The following is a 15,550-nucleotide window of genomic DNA, read 5'->3' as shown; positions in this document are numbered from 1 at the left end:
TTGTGACAGTCATCAGATCGACCTATGCTTCCACATGAGGGGCAGTTCTGTTATTAGAAGACTTGATTCTCTGGAGCATCTCACTGCTTTGGTTTGACTTTGCATGCTATTATCACCTGAGCCGGCCAGATTGCTTCAGGATGGGGACGGGGTTCCATGGTGACACGAAAAAGCCATCTCGTGTATGAGGATGTGTTAAGACTTCACCCACCGAGAGGTTTGTAGTGCTTGCAGTTTGAGGTACTGTGACAGGTTTGTCCTCTTAAGACAGAGGGATTCTAATTGTGGTATTTTCATACAAGGATATAGTTTGTTTCTAGCTGCAAACATTTCTTTTTAAAAAAGATTTTATTTATTTATTTATTCATGAGAGACATAGACAGAGAGAGAGGCAGAGACACTGGCAGAGGGAGAAGCAGGCTCCATGCAGGGAGCCCGGTGTGAGACTCCATCCTGGGACTCCAGGATCACCTGAGCCAAAGGCAGAGGCTCAACCACTGAGACACCCAGGCGTCCCTAAACATTTCATCTTTTAAAAAGAGTTTATTTTTCGAATAATCTCTACGCTCAACGTGGGGCTTGAACTTACAACCCTGAAATCAAGAGTTACATGCTCTACTGACCGAGCCAGCCAAGCACTCCATATTTCATTCTTGAGTTTCTCTATAGAAGAGCAGATTTGGACTGGTGGTAACCGAGCTCTCTGCTTATAGTTGTTTTTCAAAATGATCTATCTATCTATCTATCTATCTATCTATCTATCTATCTATCAATTTGAGAGAGCGAGAGAGTGTAAGTGGAAGGGGCAGAGGGAGAGGGAGAGAGAATCTGAAGCAGACTCCTCACTGAGTGCAGAGCCTGACACTGAGCTCGATCTCACAACCCTGAAATCACGACCTGAGCCAAAATCAAGAGTCAGATGCCTACGTCCGTGCTACCCAGGTGTAGAGTTAGAGTTTTACACCTGCTTAGAGTTTTACACCTTTGGTGACTGGGAGAGATCTGCCCAGACTAGCTCCAGGCTCTGTATATTTCCAACCTTGTTTTTTTTTCTCCACTGCCCTCATGTTTGAGGTGTTGGGGATGTATTAGTCTGTTCCAGCTGACATAACAAAACACTGCAGACAGTACAGCCAAGACAGAAACGTACATTCACACAGTCCTGCAGACTGGGAGTCTAAGACCAAGGTGTTGGCAGTTTGGTTTCTCCTGTGGCCTCTCCTTGGGGTGCAGACTGCTGCCTTTTCTCTGTGGTCTCATGTAGGCTTTCCTCTGTGTATGAGCATATCACTACTTTCTCTTTCTCTTCTTATAAAGACTCTGGTCCTACTGGATCAGGATCCCACACCCCATGACCTCATTTAACCTCAATTACCTCTGTAAAAGCCCTTTTTTCAAATATAGTCACGTTGGGGTTTGAGGGTTCAACCTATGAACTTGGGGGAGTAAATAATTCAGTCCATAACAGGGACCATAGATAATGTTTGGGTTGGAGTATGACTTCTGGACCTACACTTTTGTGCCATGCTTGTGAGGTGACACCGTGGGTGGCAGGGAAATCCGGGCCACATTCCTGTGCTGTGATCACGTGGTTAGACTTGGAAGTGACTGTGAACCATGGGAACCTCATCAAACCTCATCCACCAATCAAACAACTTGTTTCTCCTGCTCAATTGCCCATTAACAAGATTCCCGAGATGCTTGCGGCCACCCCATCCCCACCCGATGAGAGGAGAAACAAGGTGGAGACAAGTCAGAGTAGAAGGAGATCACAGTCCTCACCAACACTGATTGACTATCTTACTTTTGCAAATTTTACTCTCAGCAAATGCACTGCTGTGATGCACGCCGGGGCCTTGGTAGGGTCTGTGCACGTGATGGGTCCTGCAGCATGTTTTGTTTCATGGTAAGTCCATCTTTGAGGACTAGTTTACTTTGATGTCAACTATGGAAAATTGCAGAACACACCTGATTCACCATTCTCCAATCTTTCCCAACAACCATTTGGCTCCAAAGGGTTAAAGTATTCTACTTTGTCCGCAGGATTTTCTTCTCAATTGCTAACATTCAACCTGATTTTTTTTTTCAAATGAAACTTTGTATTTTGAGATAACTGTAGATTCACATGCAGTTATAGGGGATAATAGTGAAAGACCCTGTGCCCCTTTGACTCAGTTTTTCCCAATGGTGTCATCTTGCAAAGCTACAGGGTGATATCAACCAGGATACAGACATGGAGACAGTCAAGACACAGAAAATTTCCATCACCATCAGAATTCCTTCATGTTGCTCCTTATGGATGCAGACACTTCCCTCTCACACTGCCATTCCTTAATCTCTGGCAGCCATTAGTCTGTCTCTAAAATTTTGTCCATCTCTAAAATTTTGTCATTTCAAGAATATTATATAAACGGGTTATACAGTATGTAACATTTTAAAGTGAGTTTTTCTTTCATTCAGCATAATTCTCTAGGTTCATCCAATTTGTCAGATTTCTCTCCATTGTTCAGTCTCCTTATGTTTGTGGTATATATAGTGTCCAGGTTTTTTTTTGTAGTACTTAGTGGAAGGAGTCAGGAAATGTACATCTACTCCTCTCTTGGAAGCAGATGTTCACCCTGTGGGGTTTGATACTGGTAGTTTTGATGCTTGCTCTGGTGCAGATGACAGCAATGACATAAGGACAGTTGCCTCACCAGGAGCGAAGTCAGAGACAATAGCATGGGAAAAGATGTGTCTCAGAATGAAATAGAGTATGTTATGTAGCCTGTGATGAGTTTTCCCCTGGTAGTATAGGCCATCTAGCAGGTAACCTCCCACTTAGCCATACGTTATGGCTCACCAGAATTCAGCTACATACACTCCTGTTTCTACTCTGAAGATAATAAAATCATAAAGACGTTAAACTTGGCTACCGTTTTATGAAGTGATTGAGAGGCTCATGCACATAGTTTGTGTTGTAGGTTGGGTGTCTTGAGAGCAGCCTCTGTGAAGGTGTTGGCCATCATGCAGGGTTTTGTGGGGAGTATTCTGGCCGCTAACCTCTGTGGGATAAAGCTGAAGAAAGCAGAATGGGGGAGGGGGAGAGGTCAGCTCTGAGGAAGCCCCCCCCCCAACACTCACCCTGTGTATGACCTACAGAGTCATCCAGAGCTGGCCCCAGCTGGCCAGGCCTTCACGGAAGAGCCTCTGGGTGGAGGCCTGTGCAGGAGGCCATGCAGTCAGCTCGGTGGCTCTGTGTAGCTGAGATGTCCCCAAAGGGCTGACCACTGAGGCTGTCTGCCCACAGCACCCAGAGCAGCCGGGCAGCCTGTCCTTTGTCAAAGGGGGCTCTAGGCAGTACCTCGTAGCATGCATCATGGCCTGTCAATCACAAGATGTATATTAAAGATATGTTCTCAAGCTAGTTTGAGGGGTGCATAGTCAAAACCCTCCTAGAACTGATTCCTTCTGTGGGAAAATAGTGTCAGTATTAAAATTAACAGTGATTCACAAGTTCTGATTTCTTGATAGGTGTGTTTTGGCTTTTAAAATGACTTTTATTCCCTCCCTAAAAGGGATGACTGACATCTATTTGGACTTTTAGATTAATTTTCAGTTTATTCAAATAAAAAATGTAAAAGTCTTGTTTTCCTTAAGCTTCTGAATCCCACTTATAAATCTGATTGTTCTTTTTATAAATCCATTGAATTTTAACAATCCTATTCAAGAGTGCTTTTATTCGTGTTCCAGTTGAACAGACAAAACTACCTTAAATAATCAGCCCCCTTTACAACTTGGTTAATTAAATTCCTTTAAACATTTTTTACTGCATTTATAAATATAACATATTTGATTTCTCCTATGTTGTTGATGTGATAAACTTATGGATATAGTAAATCTCAAGTTCTCCTAAGCATCCCAATGTTATTTACAAACCTAGCCAAACTCTCTTTGCTTAAAATCTCAAGTCTAAAATAAACTGCACATTTTAATGGAATCACACAGCGAATTCACTTGTTTTGATAGACCAAATTATTCCAAAACACTCTACATACTAGACATACATAGGTTTTTTCCCTAATGTAGCATATGAGCATTGATATTCTAACCTGCTGAGAACTGGTTTTTGCCGGCAGGTGATTGGCTTGACCAGGTCACAGGGAAGAGGGTCTGAAGCCAAACCCTCCTCATGAGCATTTATCAAAACAGACTCCTATTATCAAGTCTGTGAGCTCTGTGAAGCCACAGTTCCTGTGTCATGGGTGATCTGACCAGAGAAGGTTCACTGAGAAAGATACGTTACCTGAAGGCCAGACTTCTCCAAATGCAATGGCTGGACATGGGAGTCTTAACAGCATCAAATGTCAGTGGTGTCATTTACGGAGTTCTTTGTCTATCCTGTTCATGAAGTGTGGAAGTTGTCACTGACATTTTACTCAATTATATACCTTGAATACCCCTAATTTTACCAACAAAAGCTCCCTTCTGACCCTCTCTGTATGAATTACAGAATCTTCACATGTGGATGGAGATTTGGGAGGCTGAAGCTCTTGCTGCAGTTGTCCTGGTTTGCTGGTGAGAACACGCACCGTGGGTTGGGGTTTGCCAGGAGGCCACTGAGTATGCTCAGGCTGTAACTTAAACCAACATATCATAGCATTGCATTGTGTATGTGAGGGTGTTTAAGATGGATTATACACACCTTAAGATCTTCCAAGGGCTAAATGATACCCAGTGAAAAAGTAGTTTTACCATTTGCTATGGGCTGAATTGTGTTGCATTCCCTCTGACCTAAATTCATATGTTGAAGCCCTCACCACGAAGGGAATCATATTAGGAAGGGGGGGGCCTTTGGGAGATAATTAAGTTTAGATGAGGTCATGAAGGTAGATTCCTCATGATATGATTAGTTTCCTCTCTCTTTCTCTCCCTCCTACCCTCTTTCTCTTTCCCTTCCCACCATGTGTGGACACAGTGAGAAGGCAGGGTGCTCTGCAAGCCAGAAGGAGTGCTTCCATCAGAATCTGACCATGGTGGAGTCCTGATCTTGGCCTTCCAGCCTCCATAACTGTGAGAAATACATTTCTGCTGATTAAGCCCCCAAATCTGTGGTATTTTGTTATGGTGGCCTGAGGTGAGTAATAGACTGTTCTGAGTATATTGAGGTTCTCATCCTAAGAAGAAAGATTGCTTCTCTTTAAGAGAATTTTGTATGGGACCCACACCCTGGATGCCCAGACCTTTCTGTGCTTCAGATGGACATGTGGAGCCTTTCTATAGTCTGTAGGTGGACTATAGGGTCTCCTAGTCACACCCTTCAACTGGGATGGTCTTACAGCCCATGTCCTAAGGGTTCAAATGAATTCTCACCAATTATTGAATTAACTGTGAGTTAAGCAAAGCCTTCAGGCTCCCTGAGATTGCACTAACTTCCCTCCTAGCTCTAAGTCATTGTCATGGTTTCCACTGTCTTTAGGATGAGCACATGAGTTTTTCCTTTCACTTGAGTGAAATGAGCTCTGCCCCACTGCCTAGAGAGCAAAACTCTTTTAGGAATTCTCTTTTGTTTTTGCTCTTTTCTTCTTTAATACTGATTAGGAAATATTGATCCATGTAGAAGGATGTATATAGTGTACATCTATGTTACAAAGCATAGGAGGATGGAGCCACTGGGCCTCAGGAGGATGGGATATGGTGCAGTTCTAGGGATCTTAGAAACAAGAGCTTCTGGACCACCTTTCCAGGGGGTGGCTTTCAATCTGATGATTCAGTGCTAACTCCTTTCTCTCCTGCATGTATACCTCAAGGTTGAATTCCCAGGAGGAAGTCCGTGTGGCTTAGCTTGGTCACACACTTTCCTCTGTGTTTAGGATAGGACAGGTCCCATATATGGGGGCTCCAAAGGGAGAGGTACAGTTTCCTCAAAGAAGGAAGGGAGGTAGGCAAAACAAAAACCCATCCCTCATGCTCTCCAAGCTAGGACTTGCTGGTGGCTCCCTCCCTGCCTTTATTCCCAGTTGTTCCCAAGTGGGTTTCCCTGCTTTTTACAGTAGTGGGGGCCCAGAGTAGCCTATTCTGTGGCTGGCCTCACTTCCCTATATTGCTTGGAAAGTCCTTGAATCTCATTTGAATGTTATTTTCAACCTTTCCAATTTTCCAGCATTGATACAGATTTTCTTTGGTCAGCTGGTGCTAATTTTGAGGAGGAATTAAATTTAGTATTTGAGCCATGTTTTGAATTGTAGGAGATATTTCTGGGGCAGGTTGTCAGGGTTTGTGAGTGAGATGGGAGGCATGGAGCAAGAAAGAAGGTGAAAGAAGTTGGATGTACCAACTTTCACTGAATAAAGGAATACAGGAGCAGGGATGAATTTGGGGGCAAGAGGCAATAAGTAGAGTTTTCAACCTTATGAGTTTGGGGATGTCCAGTAGGTCATTACAAATGTGGGTTGGTTTGCTCGACTTCCTTTCTACTTGGGCTACAGTTTTCTTTTCATTTCCTCACTTCTGAAAGTCTGGCCTTTACTATCTACTTCATCTTTGTCCATAGTACTTTGTATCTACCTTGCTACAAGTGATTATAACTATTATTGTCAGAACTTATGCATCAGACATATTGAGCATTGATATATGTGTTTTCTTTCAATTTCAGACTACCTGGTAGAGGTTGACTAGAGAGGCAGATAGTTTCAGGCTAAGAGCCTGATTTGATCTTGGCTCCATCATTTACTAATTGTGTCACCTAGTTAGTCCCTTCACCACTCTGGGCTTCAGTTTCCCCATCTGTAAAGTGAGGATATTTCCAGAACTTACCTAATTGATTCATTATGACTGCTAAAGGAATTAATATATGTAAAGCACTTAAAACAGTGCCTGATATGGAATAAGCACAATGTAAATTCTAGTTGTTATCTGCCCATGTACAGTGTACAGAAGAGAACTTTCCTGGGAGTCAGGGCAATTTACTTGCTGTGGGATTTTGAGGCAGGTTGTTTTGCCAACAGGGATTCCACTGTCTTGACTGTGGAATTAAGAGGCAGATGAAATGTTCTCTAAGGACCTCTTAACGATTGATCAGAATGAATGAAGGGGTAAAGGCATGGTTTTGTGTGCTGTCTGATGTCCACGCCATGTCCGCTAAGAGTAAGATGCTGGGAAAGAATCCCTAAAGGGTGACTCTTGGGATGGGCCTTGCTGGGCAGAGCTTCTGCCCAGAATGCGTCTTGCTTGTGGAGGTCAAACAGTACTAACCCCATATATGCAAGCAGGGGGCTCGTAGGTTTTAGGGAGAGCCCTATGGTGGGGTTTTGAGAGCAATGGAGCCAAGCACAGGGGTCTTCAAGGATGCAGTAGCAGCAGTGACAATTCAAGGCAAGAATTCTCACCCTCCTTTATGCCCTGGACCATCTAATGAGGCCCAGGGACCCTTTCTCCAAATAATGTTTTTAACTACAAAAAATAAAATACACAGTAAAAGCAACCGATTTTGTTAAAATATAATTAGCAAATATATGTATCAAATTGGTGATTTAGTGATATATATATAGGCTTCTTTGTTACCATTGTAAATGCAAGCTCTAGCTCTCATGGCAGGTCTAACAGCTGCCTGAACTTTAAAATAGTGATGACAGTAAATATTTTGAGATATCTGTGCAACCTTAATGTGAATGAAAATATCTGTGATTTCTCTTGGTGATAAAGTCTCTGGGATGACTGTGGTTTGTTGCCTGCTTTCACATTTGAAGGAAATGCTAAATTCTAGTTAGAACTTAGTGCAAATAAAGATGTACCTTTCTCCCCATCCAAGTTTGTGGATCCTCTGAATTCATGCCACTCAGATAATGTCTATGATTCTGTGACCCAAAGGTTGATGCAGGATGATACATAGGTTGTGAGGCATGCTAGAGGCTGAGGAAGAACAATTTCTAAGCAAGAACCCGCAATATTCCCATTTGTCAGGGGAAAATCTTCCAGAGAGTGTGAAGGTTAGAAAATCTCTCTCGAAAGAGCAACATGTTCATTGTAGAAGCAACGTTTGGGGCATAAGGGATTGTGAAGCAGAATGACTGCGTTCCTGTGCTCCAAAGCTAGGTGAGGCTGGGCGTGGTCAGTTTTTGGCCTAGGTTTCTTGCAGAGATTCCTGCATACAAACAGGGTGTGATTTCCTGCCAAAGTGCAGTAGGGTTAAATATATAAAAATGCCAGCTTATCACCCACAATGCAACGGACCAGTGGGATGATTTAATGCAGCTCTCAGTGGCACCGTTAAGATTTATGTGGATAATCATCTCCATGGAGAGGATGATAAGTTATCACATTTATTATTTGCATATAGAAAGGTCCTTCTTGAATTCTCTGCGTTCTCACCATTCAAGCCTATGCTTGAGAAGAAGGTAAATGGTTTTTAGATTTGATTAGAGAGTACTAGAAAGGTAAATTTACAGGGTGTAACACATCAATAGTAGACTACATATTGAGACTAAAAGAAAAAATGGAGGACATTTGTTTTCTGGTATAGGCAAGTCTGGTATAGGCACAGTGAACTCTGAAGTTTTAATGTGAGCTGCGAGCTTGTTCTAGAATGTCTGCATAGGGCCAGTCATTTCTGGATAATTTTATGGCTATCACAGTACAGGATCAGTGGAAACCAGCTGGTGGGACCTAGACTCTTGAGGGACTGTGGAATTAATGCAAAGACCTATGAGCCTCTCTCCACACGTATTCTGCATATTTCCAATCATGTGGGAGTTCTTGCTAAAATTTCTTGGTATTCAAAAAAGATCATTGAAAAAGTTAGGAACCATTGCTCTAGAAGATAGGCAATTACTTCCATGGAAATGCAATTTCAAATTTATTCTCAGCAAATTTCAAGAGACATCAGCACGTTCAGTTACGTATAAAACCCATTTCAGAGGGATGGCTTTTATGAAGCAGCATACTCAGTGTCATATGCAAAACTTTATTTCCTTATCTTTTTCATTTCTTTACTAAAAAGTTCTTATTATAAAAACACTAGAATCTCAGTTTTAAAGTTCTATTTCAATATTATTTTAAAACTTACGTTCATAGATAACCTTGAGTTTGTAACTAGAAGCTGGCCATAAAAGTTTCAGGTTGCAGTAATTTCTAAGGAAACCACCACATTTAAGCTTGAGCTCAAATTAAATAAAATGGGATTTAATGGAGGCTCTTTTCTCATCTTTGAAAAATACAAGATGATGGAGAAATTTATCAAAGAAAAGTAGGCTGTATCATGTTTTTGTGAAGTGATTCATTTAAGTGGTAATACACTTTTTAAAAATTTGAACTATTGGAATTTAGGGGTCTGATGGAATTCTGGAACTTTCCTAAAGGACAAATGAGAGATATACTTTTAATTAGTTGATTCTTTTTTTCGTGCTGTGGGAGTGACTTACTTATAACTGTAGGGGAGAAAACTATCAAGTGGCCAGTTGCCAGAAGGGCCAGTTACCAGAAGGACTTTGAAGACTGGGAGGGAGCAGTCTCCAAGTCAATTTCTTCTGAAACCTGGCAGCTGCCCTGGGAGGACTCAAGAATTCAGAATGTTCCAAAGGAATTTTCTCTTCAAGGCTGGAGACCAATTTGATCTCCAGCATTAGCGGCCAGTTTGATAAACAGTTTGAGATCAACTAAGAATAAAGGATAAAGTTAATGGTTAATCTTCCTGACAGAGTTGCCTAGAAAATGGAAGCTGAGCTATCTCAAATCTGGGAACCATACCACTGAAACATGCTTGTATGCCTACGTCTTCTGGCTCTAAGCACTTCTGCCCTTCTATTGAGAAGGCAAGGGTGTCGAAAGATCCTACGAAAGAGGACTGTGACTTGGTGATAGTCATTTGGAGGAGGCTATGGAGTATGGGCTTTAGGACAATCTGTCACAGCTCAGGTCTGCTGGAGAGAGGTCTCGACAGTGCAGGAGCGTTCAGTAGGCAAGCTTCTATAGGACAAGAAATGGACTTTCATTATATGGTCTCATTCATTTGGGGAATATAATAGTGAAAGGGAATAGAGGGGAAGGGAGAAGAAATGGGTAGGAAATATCAGAAAGGGAGACAGAACATGGAAGACTCCTAACTCTGGGAAATGAACTAGGGGTGGTGGAAGGGGAGGAGGGCGGGGGGTGGGGGTGATTGGGTGGTGGGCACTGAGGGGGGCACTTGATGGGTGAGCACTGGGTGTTATTCTGTATGTTGGCAAATTGAACACCAATAAAAAATAAATTTATTATTAAAAAAAAAAGAAATGGACTTTCAGCATTGGGTTTCTTGAAGAATCATTCAGCAGGCTAGCCACTGTGTCGGCCTCTGTAACTTCTAAACAGAAAAAGTAGATTTAGCAGACTCCTTCCCCGGTGGCTGTGTGGCTGAGGTCGGCTGTGGAGGCTGGCTCAAGGGGATCTATTGACTCAGGTTTGTTCTAATGATGTGAAAAGGTCAGCAGATTGGGAGAATGTCATGACAACAGCTTATGAAGCTGACATAATACTTTTAAGAACTCGTCAGGAAAAAAGTTTCAGCTTTTCTCACTGAGCCTCTTCCATCTTTCAGGACTAGCCTCCACTGCCTGTTCTCTGGACAACGCTGTGTCCTCAAAAGCTGTCTGGAGCAAGCCCCACTTCCCAGGATTCCGTGAGTAGACTTAACTTTCTTGAGATTGAAGGTGTCCAGGATGAAGGAACCATCAGGCCATCTGTTCATTGCCTGTCTATTCTTGCAGGTACCAGAGCAGCAGGACTCATTAGACGCGCTTTTAGTAGCAGCATTTCCAGGGAGGAACAAACAGGTTAATTAAAAGCAAATCTTATAAAAGGTAATTGTTTCTTTGATTGTAATCACTAATTTTGTGGGGAGAGTTAAATGAGGGGAGAGGCCTTAATTTAGGTAGCAGCTTGACTTTAAGCCACTTGATTCTGCTCCTCAAAACAATGAATTTGGAAGTACAAATGAGATTAAGTTCCCCAAAGGGGGAGTTCATCCTCAAAGAACAACAGACTATGAATGTCTCTCAGTGGGTCACAATGTGTGAGGCTGGAGCAAATGTTCTGGGGAAACTTATACTTAATTCTACTCACCAATTCTACTAATCACATCATCCGCATTTTTTCAGTGGGCTGCAGGCTCTCTGGGGGAAAAAGTGGATCAGTCTTGATGTTTGCTTTTTTATAGTATTCACAAATCCTTGACACTCAAATATTTGTTGAGGGGAGAAGTAAAGAAGGAAGGAGGCAAGCTAGTTTGGGTCAGTTAAGGCCAAGGATATAAGCACTTGCTAGTTCTATGCAAAATTGAGACATAAGTGGTGTTTAGTTTCCATCTCCTTTATGAAGCTGTCTATACTGCTTCAGGGAAAGGAGTGAATAGTCCTCACTGGTCCCATTGAATGTGTCATTACAGGCCCACTCTCCCATCTTACTTTCTCAGCTCACTTTCCTACTCTTACTGACTCATGAATTCAGACATAGCAAATGTGGATAAACAGAGAGTGACATGAAGTAATAATCTAGCTCACCAAACAATGTTCTCAATCTCTAGGTAATGTCTGCTCTAGGAAGGTCATTCTTCCCACTGCCCAAATTCTCCTCATGATTCAGGGGCATCCTCCCAACCTTCTAAGACATCTGGACTCCTTGATGTCTAGATATAAAAAGCAAAGCATGGGGGCACCTGGAAGGCTCAGTCAGTTAAACGTCTGCCCTCCACTCAGGTCATGATCCCAGGGCCCTGGAATAGAGCCCTGTGTCGGGGATGGGGGGCTCTGCTCATCAGGGAGTCTGCTTTTCCCCTCCCTCTGCCTGGCATGCCACCTACTTATTCTCTCTCTTTCCTTCTCTGTCAAATAATAAATAAAAATGTTAAAAAAAAAAACCCAAAGCATGGCAGAGATGAAGTGTCACCTCTTCTACCATCTCAGGACTCATTTATTGGGAGGCTTCCATTTTTTCCCCTAAGAGGATTCAAACATTCTCTTAAGCAACCCACACTGAAAAATATCATTCTGGAAGGGGAATTTGTCTACCAACAAAGGATAAGATAGCAGAAGAATTTCATTTATACAAGAGAAACACACGTGATGTGCATTCCCTACGATGATTTTTCCCCAAAGGAGGCAAAAATTGATTCTCAGGATGGGGAATGAAAAAACTTTTAGATATTACCTTTATTTTTTTTTAATTTTTATTTATTTATGATAGAGAGAGAGAGAGAGGCAGAGACACAGGCAGAGGGAGAAGCAGGCTCCATGCACTGGGAGCCCGACGTGGGATTCGATCCCGGGTCTCCAGGATTGCGCCCTGGGCCAAAGGCAGGCACCAAACCGCTGCGCCACCTAGGGATCCCTAGATATTACCTTTAAAGGGTCATAGTGTGTAACGAGATACACAGATGCTAAAATGTCTTGGAGAGGGGTGATTAGGAAAAACCTAAAAAGGCTCCTCGTAGGGGAAAGGTGATGAAAAACAGAAACACTATTGACATTAAGGGAGGTCATTTTAGTTAACCACGTTTCAAGACCCAGTTCACATTCAGATTTCTCTAGGAAGCTTTCCATTCATCTGCAGATTGTGGTGATCTCTTCTGAATTTCACTGAAGTCCCCTGAAGGAGATCAGAGGAGTGCATTCAAATGAGGGCCTGTCGTGTAGACCATGGGTCCACCAGGATGCCCATGGCCTATTGCACTGGTGTGCTCCCCAGGTGCTCTAGGACAAGTGCAGAGGTAGGAGTTAGTGGGGCCTCCAGAGAATATCAACCCAACCAGTAGGAGCGAGATCATTAAGTGAGAGCTGGAAGTTGTGATTAAGGGGCAGACAGAAGCTTGTGAGAAGCAAGGATGGCCTTCACCATGAAGCAGCTTTGGGTGTTTTCATTTCTTTCATGTTAGTCTGTTGGTTGACTTCAATAAAGAGCATTGGATCATTCATTCATTTGATTAGGAGTAAAAAACAGAAAACAAAGTCTGATGCCTAATATCATCTTTACGAAATTATATTCTTCTAGGATGACTTGCCTGATGGGCTAGTCATCAGATTACCACTATTGCCAGATTTCCATAGCACCAGCAATTTGATAAAGTTAGTTACTCAGTTCTCTGACCCCAGTAAGTAGGAATCAGTGCTAACCAAGGATGTAAAAAAGGTGAGTCTAATATGCAGAACCAAGAACTAAAAAGCTTATTTATCTTTATTAGATTCTTGTATCTGAGAAACTGACCCATCGTGGACAAAATTTCAAGACCAAGGAGAAAGAATGCCATCTGGAATTAAAGGAAGCATGGCCCAGGCTCCAGCCATGAGTGAGTGCAGCAGGAATGTCAGCTGAAGCTGCTTCTGGTGACAGCCATAATCATGCCTGATCCACCAGTCAGTTCTCAGAATTTGAAAGGAAAATGACACTATTTTGGGATTATGTGAAGGCCAGTGGAAATCTGATGGTACCACAGGTAGTAGCTCTTCTCTACTGATCCATCCCAGGGCACTCTGCTAGGAACAGTTGCTGGGATATAGTTCATTTCACATATCTGATTCTAATGGAATGCAAACAAACTTGTTATAATTACTTTCCCCTTTTAAGTGGTTAATACAATATCTGTGTATGGTTAAAAATCATTTAAAAATACAGTATTTTAATAATGGGAGGGTGGACAAAATTAGTGAAGGAGAGTGAGAGATCCAGGCTTCTAGTTATGGAATGAATGAGTCACAGGATGAAAGGTACAATTGAGGAAGTATAGTCAGTGCTATTGTCATAGTGTTGTATGGTGACAGGTGGTAGCTACACTTGCAGGAAACAGAGCGTAACACAAGAAAATATAAAAAATTAAAATATACTATTTAATTTCTAAGACATGAAGCATTCTTAAGAACAAAAAATAGATTTGACTTACAAATGTCCTTGAATATTTATGAAACTAAACTAATAAAAATCACTAGTGAGGATGAGAGGCTGTAAGCCTAAATCAACATGTGTGCATGTGTGTGCATGCACACACATGCACACACACACACAGAGAAGATAAAACATCATTCAGTACAATAGCAAACAAATTATTCCCTTAAAGAAAATTTCTAAAGTTCACCAAGAGCAATGGAATCTTCGTGGTTTTGAAATAAATCAAGTTTCTTAGCACAATGCTAATTTGCATAAATGTGCCCCCCTGCCCCCCCCGCCCCCGTCCCAGGCCAACTCCAAGAAGGAAACTTGGATTTGTGAATGGGCTAAACAAATCTATTGCATATTTCCTATTTGCTATGTATGTCCTTTCTTAAATATTTGATTTCTAAATAATCTATTTTATACAGACTCACAGTAGGAATGATGAGACCATAGTTGAAGGCTGCAGGTCATTGCCTGGTTGGCTCACAGTGACTGAAGCCGTCCTCTGTGCTGTTGCAGCCCTTGGTTCTTGGCACATCAGCTCAAAAACGAGTCATGATGCATAATGTATGTATATTAATAAAGACTGTATGCAGAAACTTCAAGACCAACATTAATAAATGTGACACACTGGAACCTACTTCTCAGTGGAATCCTACAAAGACCTATTCCAGAACTGACCAAATCATCCTGAGATCCCGTTGTCCCCCTTCAGATATGATGGCCAGGTGCTATTGTGATTCCTGCCAAAGCAGCCAGCCAACAACATCCACAGCCTGGAGGAGAGAAGGTTGTGATAAGGGGATGCCCATCCCAGGAGAGAAGGCCATGCTTGGCCCTGGTGTAGGATAAGCCATCAGGGCCCGGGAATTGGGAGGCTGAACTCTAGGGAGCTCACCTAGAATTAGCTCTCTGATCTTGGGCAAGCCATTTAATTTCTTTGGATCTCATTTTCTTGGAGCAAACTGAGACATTTTGATTAGATCATCTCTAAAACTGAACCTTAGCTATTCCTGTAATTCCTCTTATTTGTTCTAAGAAACCAAAACACCAGCAGCCAGTTGCCCATTTGGGGGGCTGTAGGTGCCCCTTGACATAGCTGCCAGATGCATAGCCATTTTTGTTGTTCAGATGATCCTGGGGGCCCAGTGCTTCTTCCTTCTAATTGTTCCTTCAAGATAAAAGGTGAGACCTCTAGCCATTGGCATGACCCGGTGCTTTCTTTCTGATGCCATGTGTATTTATAGGAATGTGTATAATTATTTAATCATGTGATATATTTAAAACTATGCCAGGATCAAGATATATTTTACCTGAGCAAGAGTTAGTCTTTAGAGAATTAATTTTTTTGTGATATTCCTATGCTGCATTTAATAATCTCTGCATCCCTTGACAGTGCTTCTGGATTAGTAAACCACTCCATTTTTATGTATGTTGGGTTGGAAATTTGGAAACTGCTACTTATTTAGTTGGTCTCTAAAAGAAGTCCATTGTGAAAGGAGAAACAAGGAACAAAAGTCTCCTGTACTATAATTGAATTTTCTCTAAGTTTTCTAACACCATTATGGGATTGAACACTATAAAAACTTCTAAATTTTAGCTATGCTGCAGTTAAACCAATAGACTAAGACCTAGTTTGAATTATAGCTGTGAAATTGCATTATTCTAGAAATAA

At 42.0% G+C, this 15,550-nt stretch overlaps 2 long non-coding RNA genes across 2 annotated transcripts; both read left to right on the top strand.

Moving 5' to 3' along the window:
- The first annotated feature begins 1,833 nt into the window (after positions 1-1,833).
- On the top strand, positions 1,834-5,102 carry LOC121477504. The gene is made up of 3 exons (XR_005984249.1): positions 1,834-1,906; positions 4,493-4,557; positions 4,958-5,102. It is a non-coding gene; the product is annotated as an uncharacterized LOC121477504 (long non-coding RNA).
- Positions 5,103-10,497: 5,395 nt separating this feature from the next.
- LOC121477502 lies at positions 10,498-14,191 on the top strand. Its single transcript, XR_005984248.1, has 3 exons — positions 10,498-10,633; positions 10,722-10,814; positions 13,190-14,191. It is a non-coding gene; the product is annotated as an uncharacterized LOC121477502 (long non-coding RNA).
- The last annotated feature ends 1,359 nt before the right edge of the window (positions 14,192-15,550 follow it).

Source organism: Vulpes lagopus, chromosome 17 (genome assembly GCF_018345385.1).
Source record: "Vulpes lagopus strain Blue_001 chromosome 17, ASM1834538v1, whole genome shotgun sequence".
Classification (NCBI taxonomy): Eukaryota; Metazoa; Chordata; class Mammalia; order Carnivora; family Canidae; genus Vulpes; species Vulpes lagopus.
The sequence above is the reverse complement of the archived record's forward strand: the minus strand, read 5'-3'. Positions and strand labels throughout refer to the sequence as shown.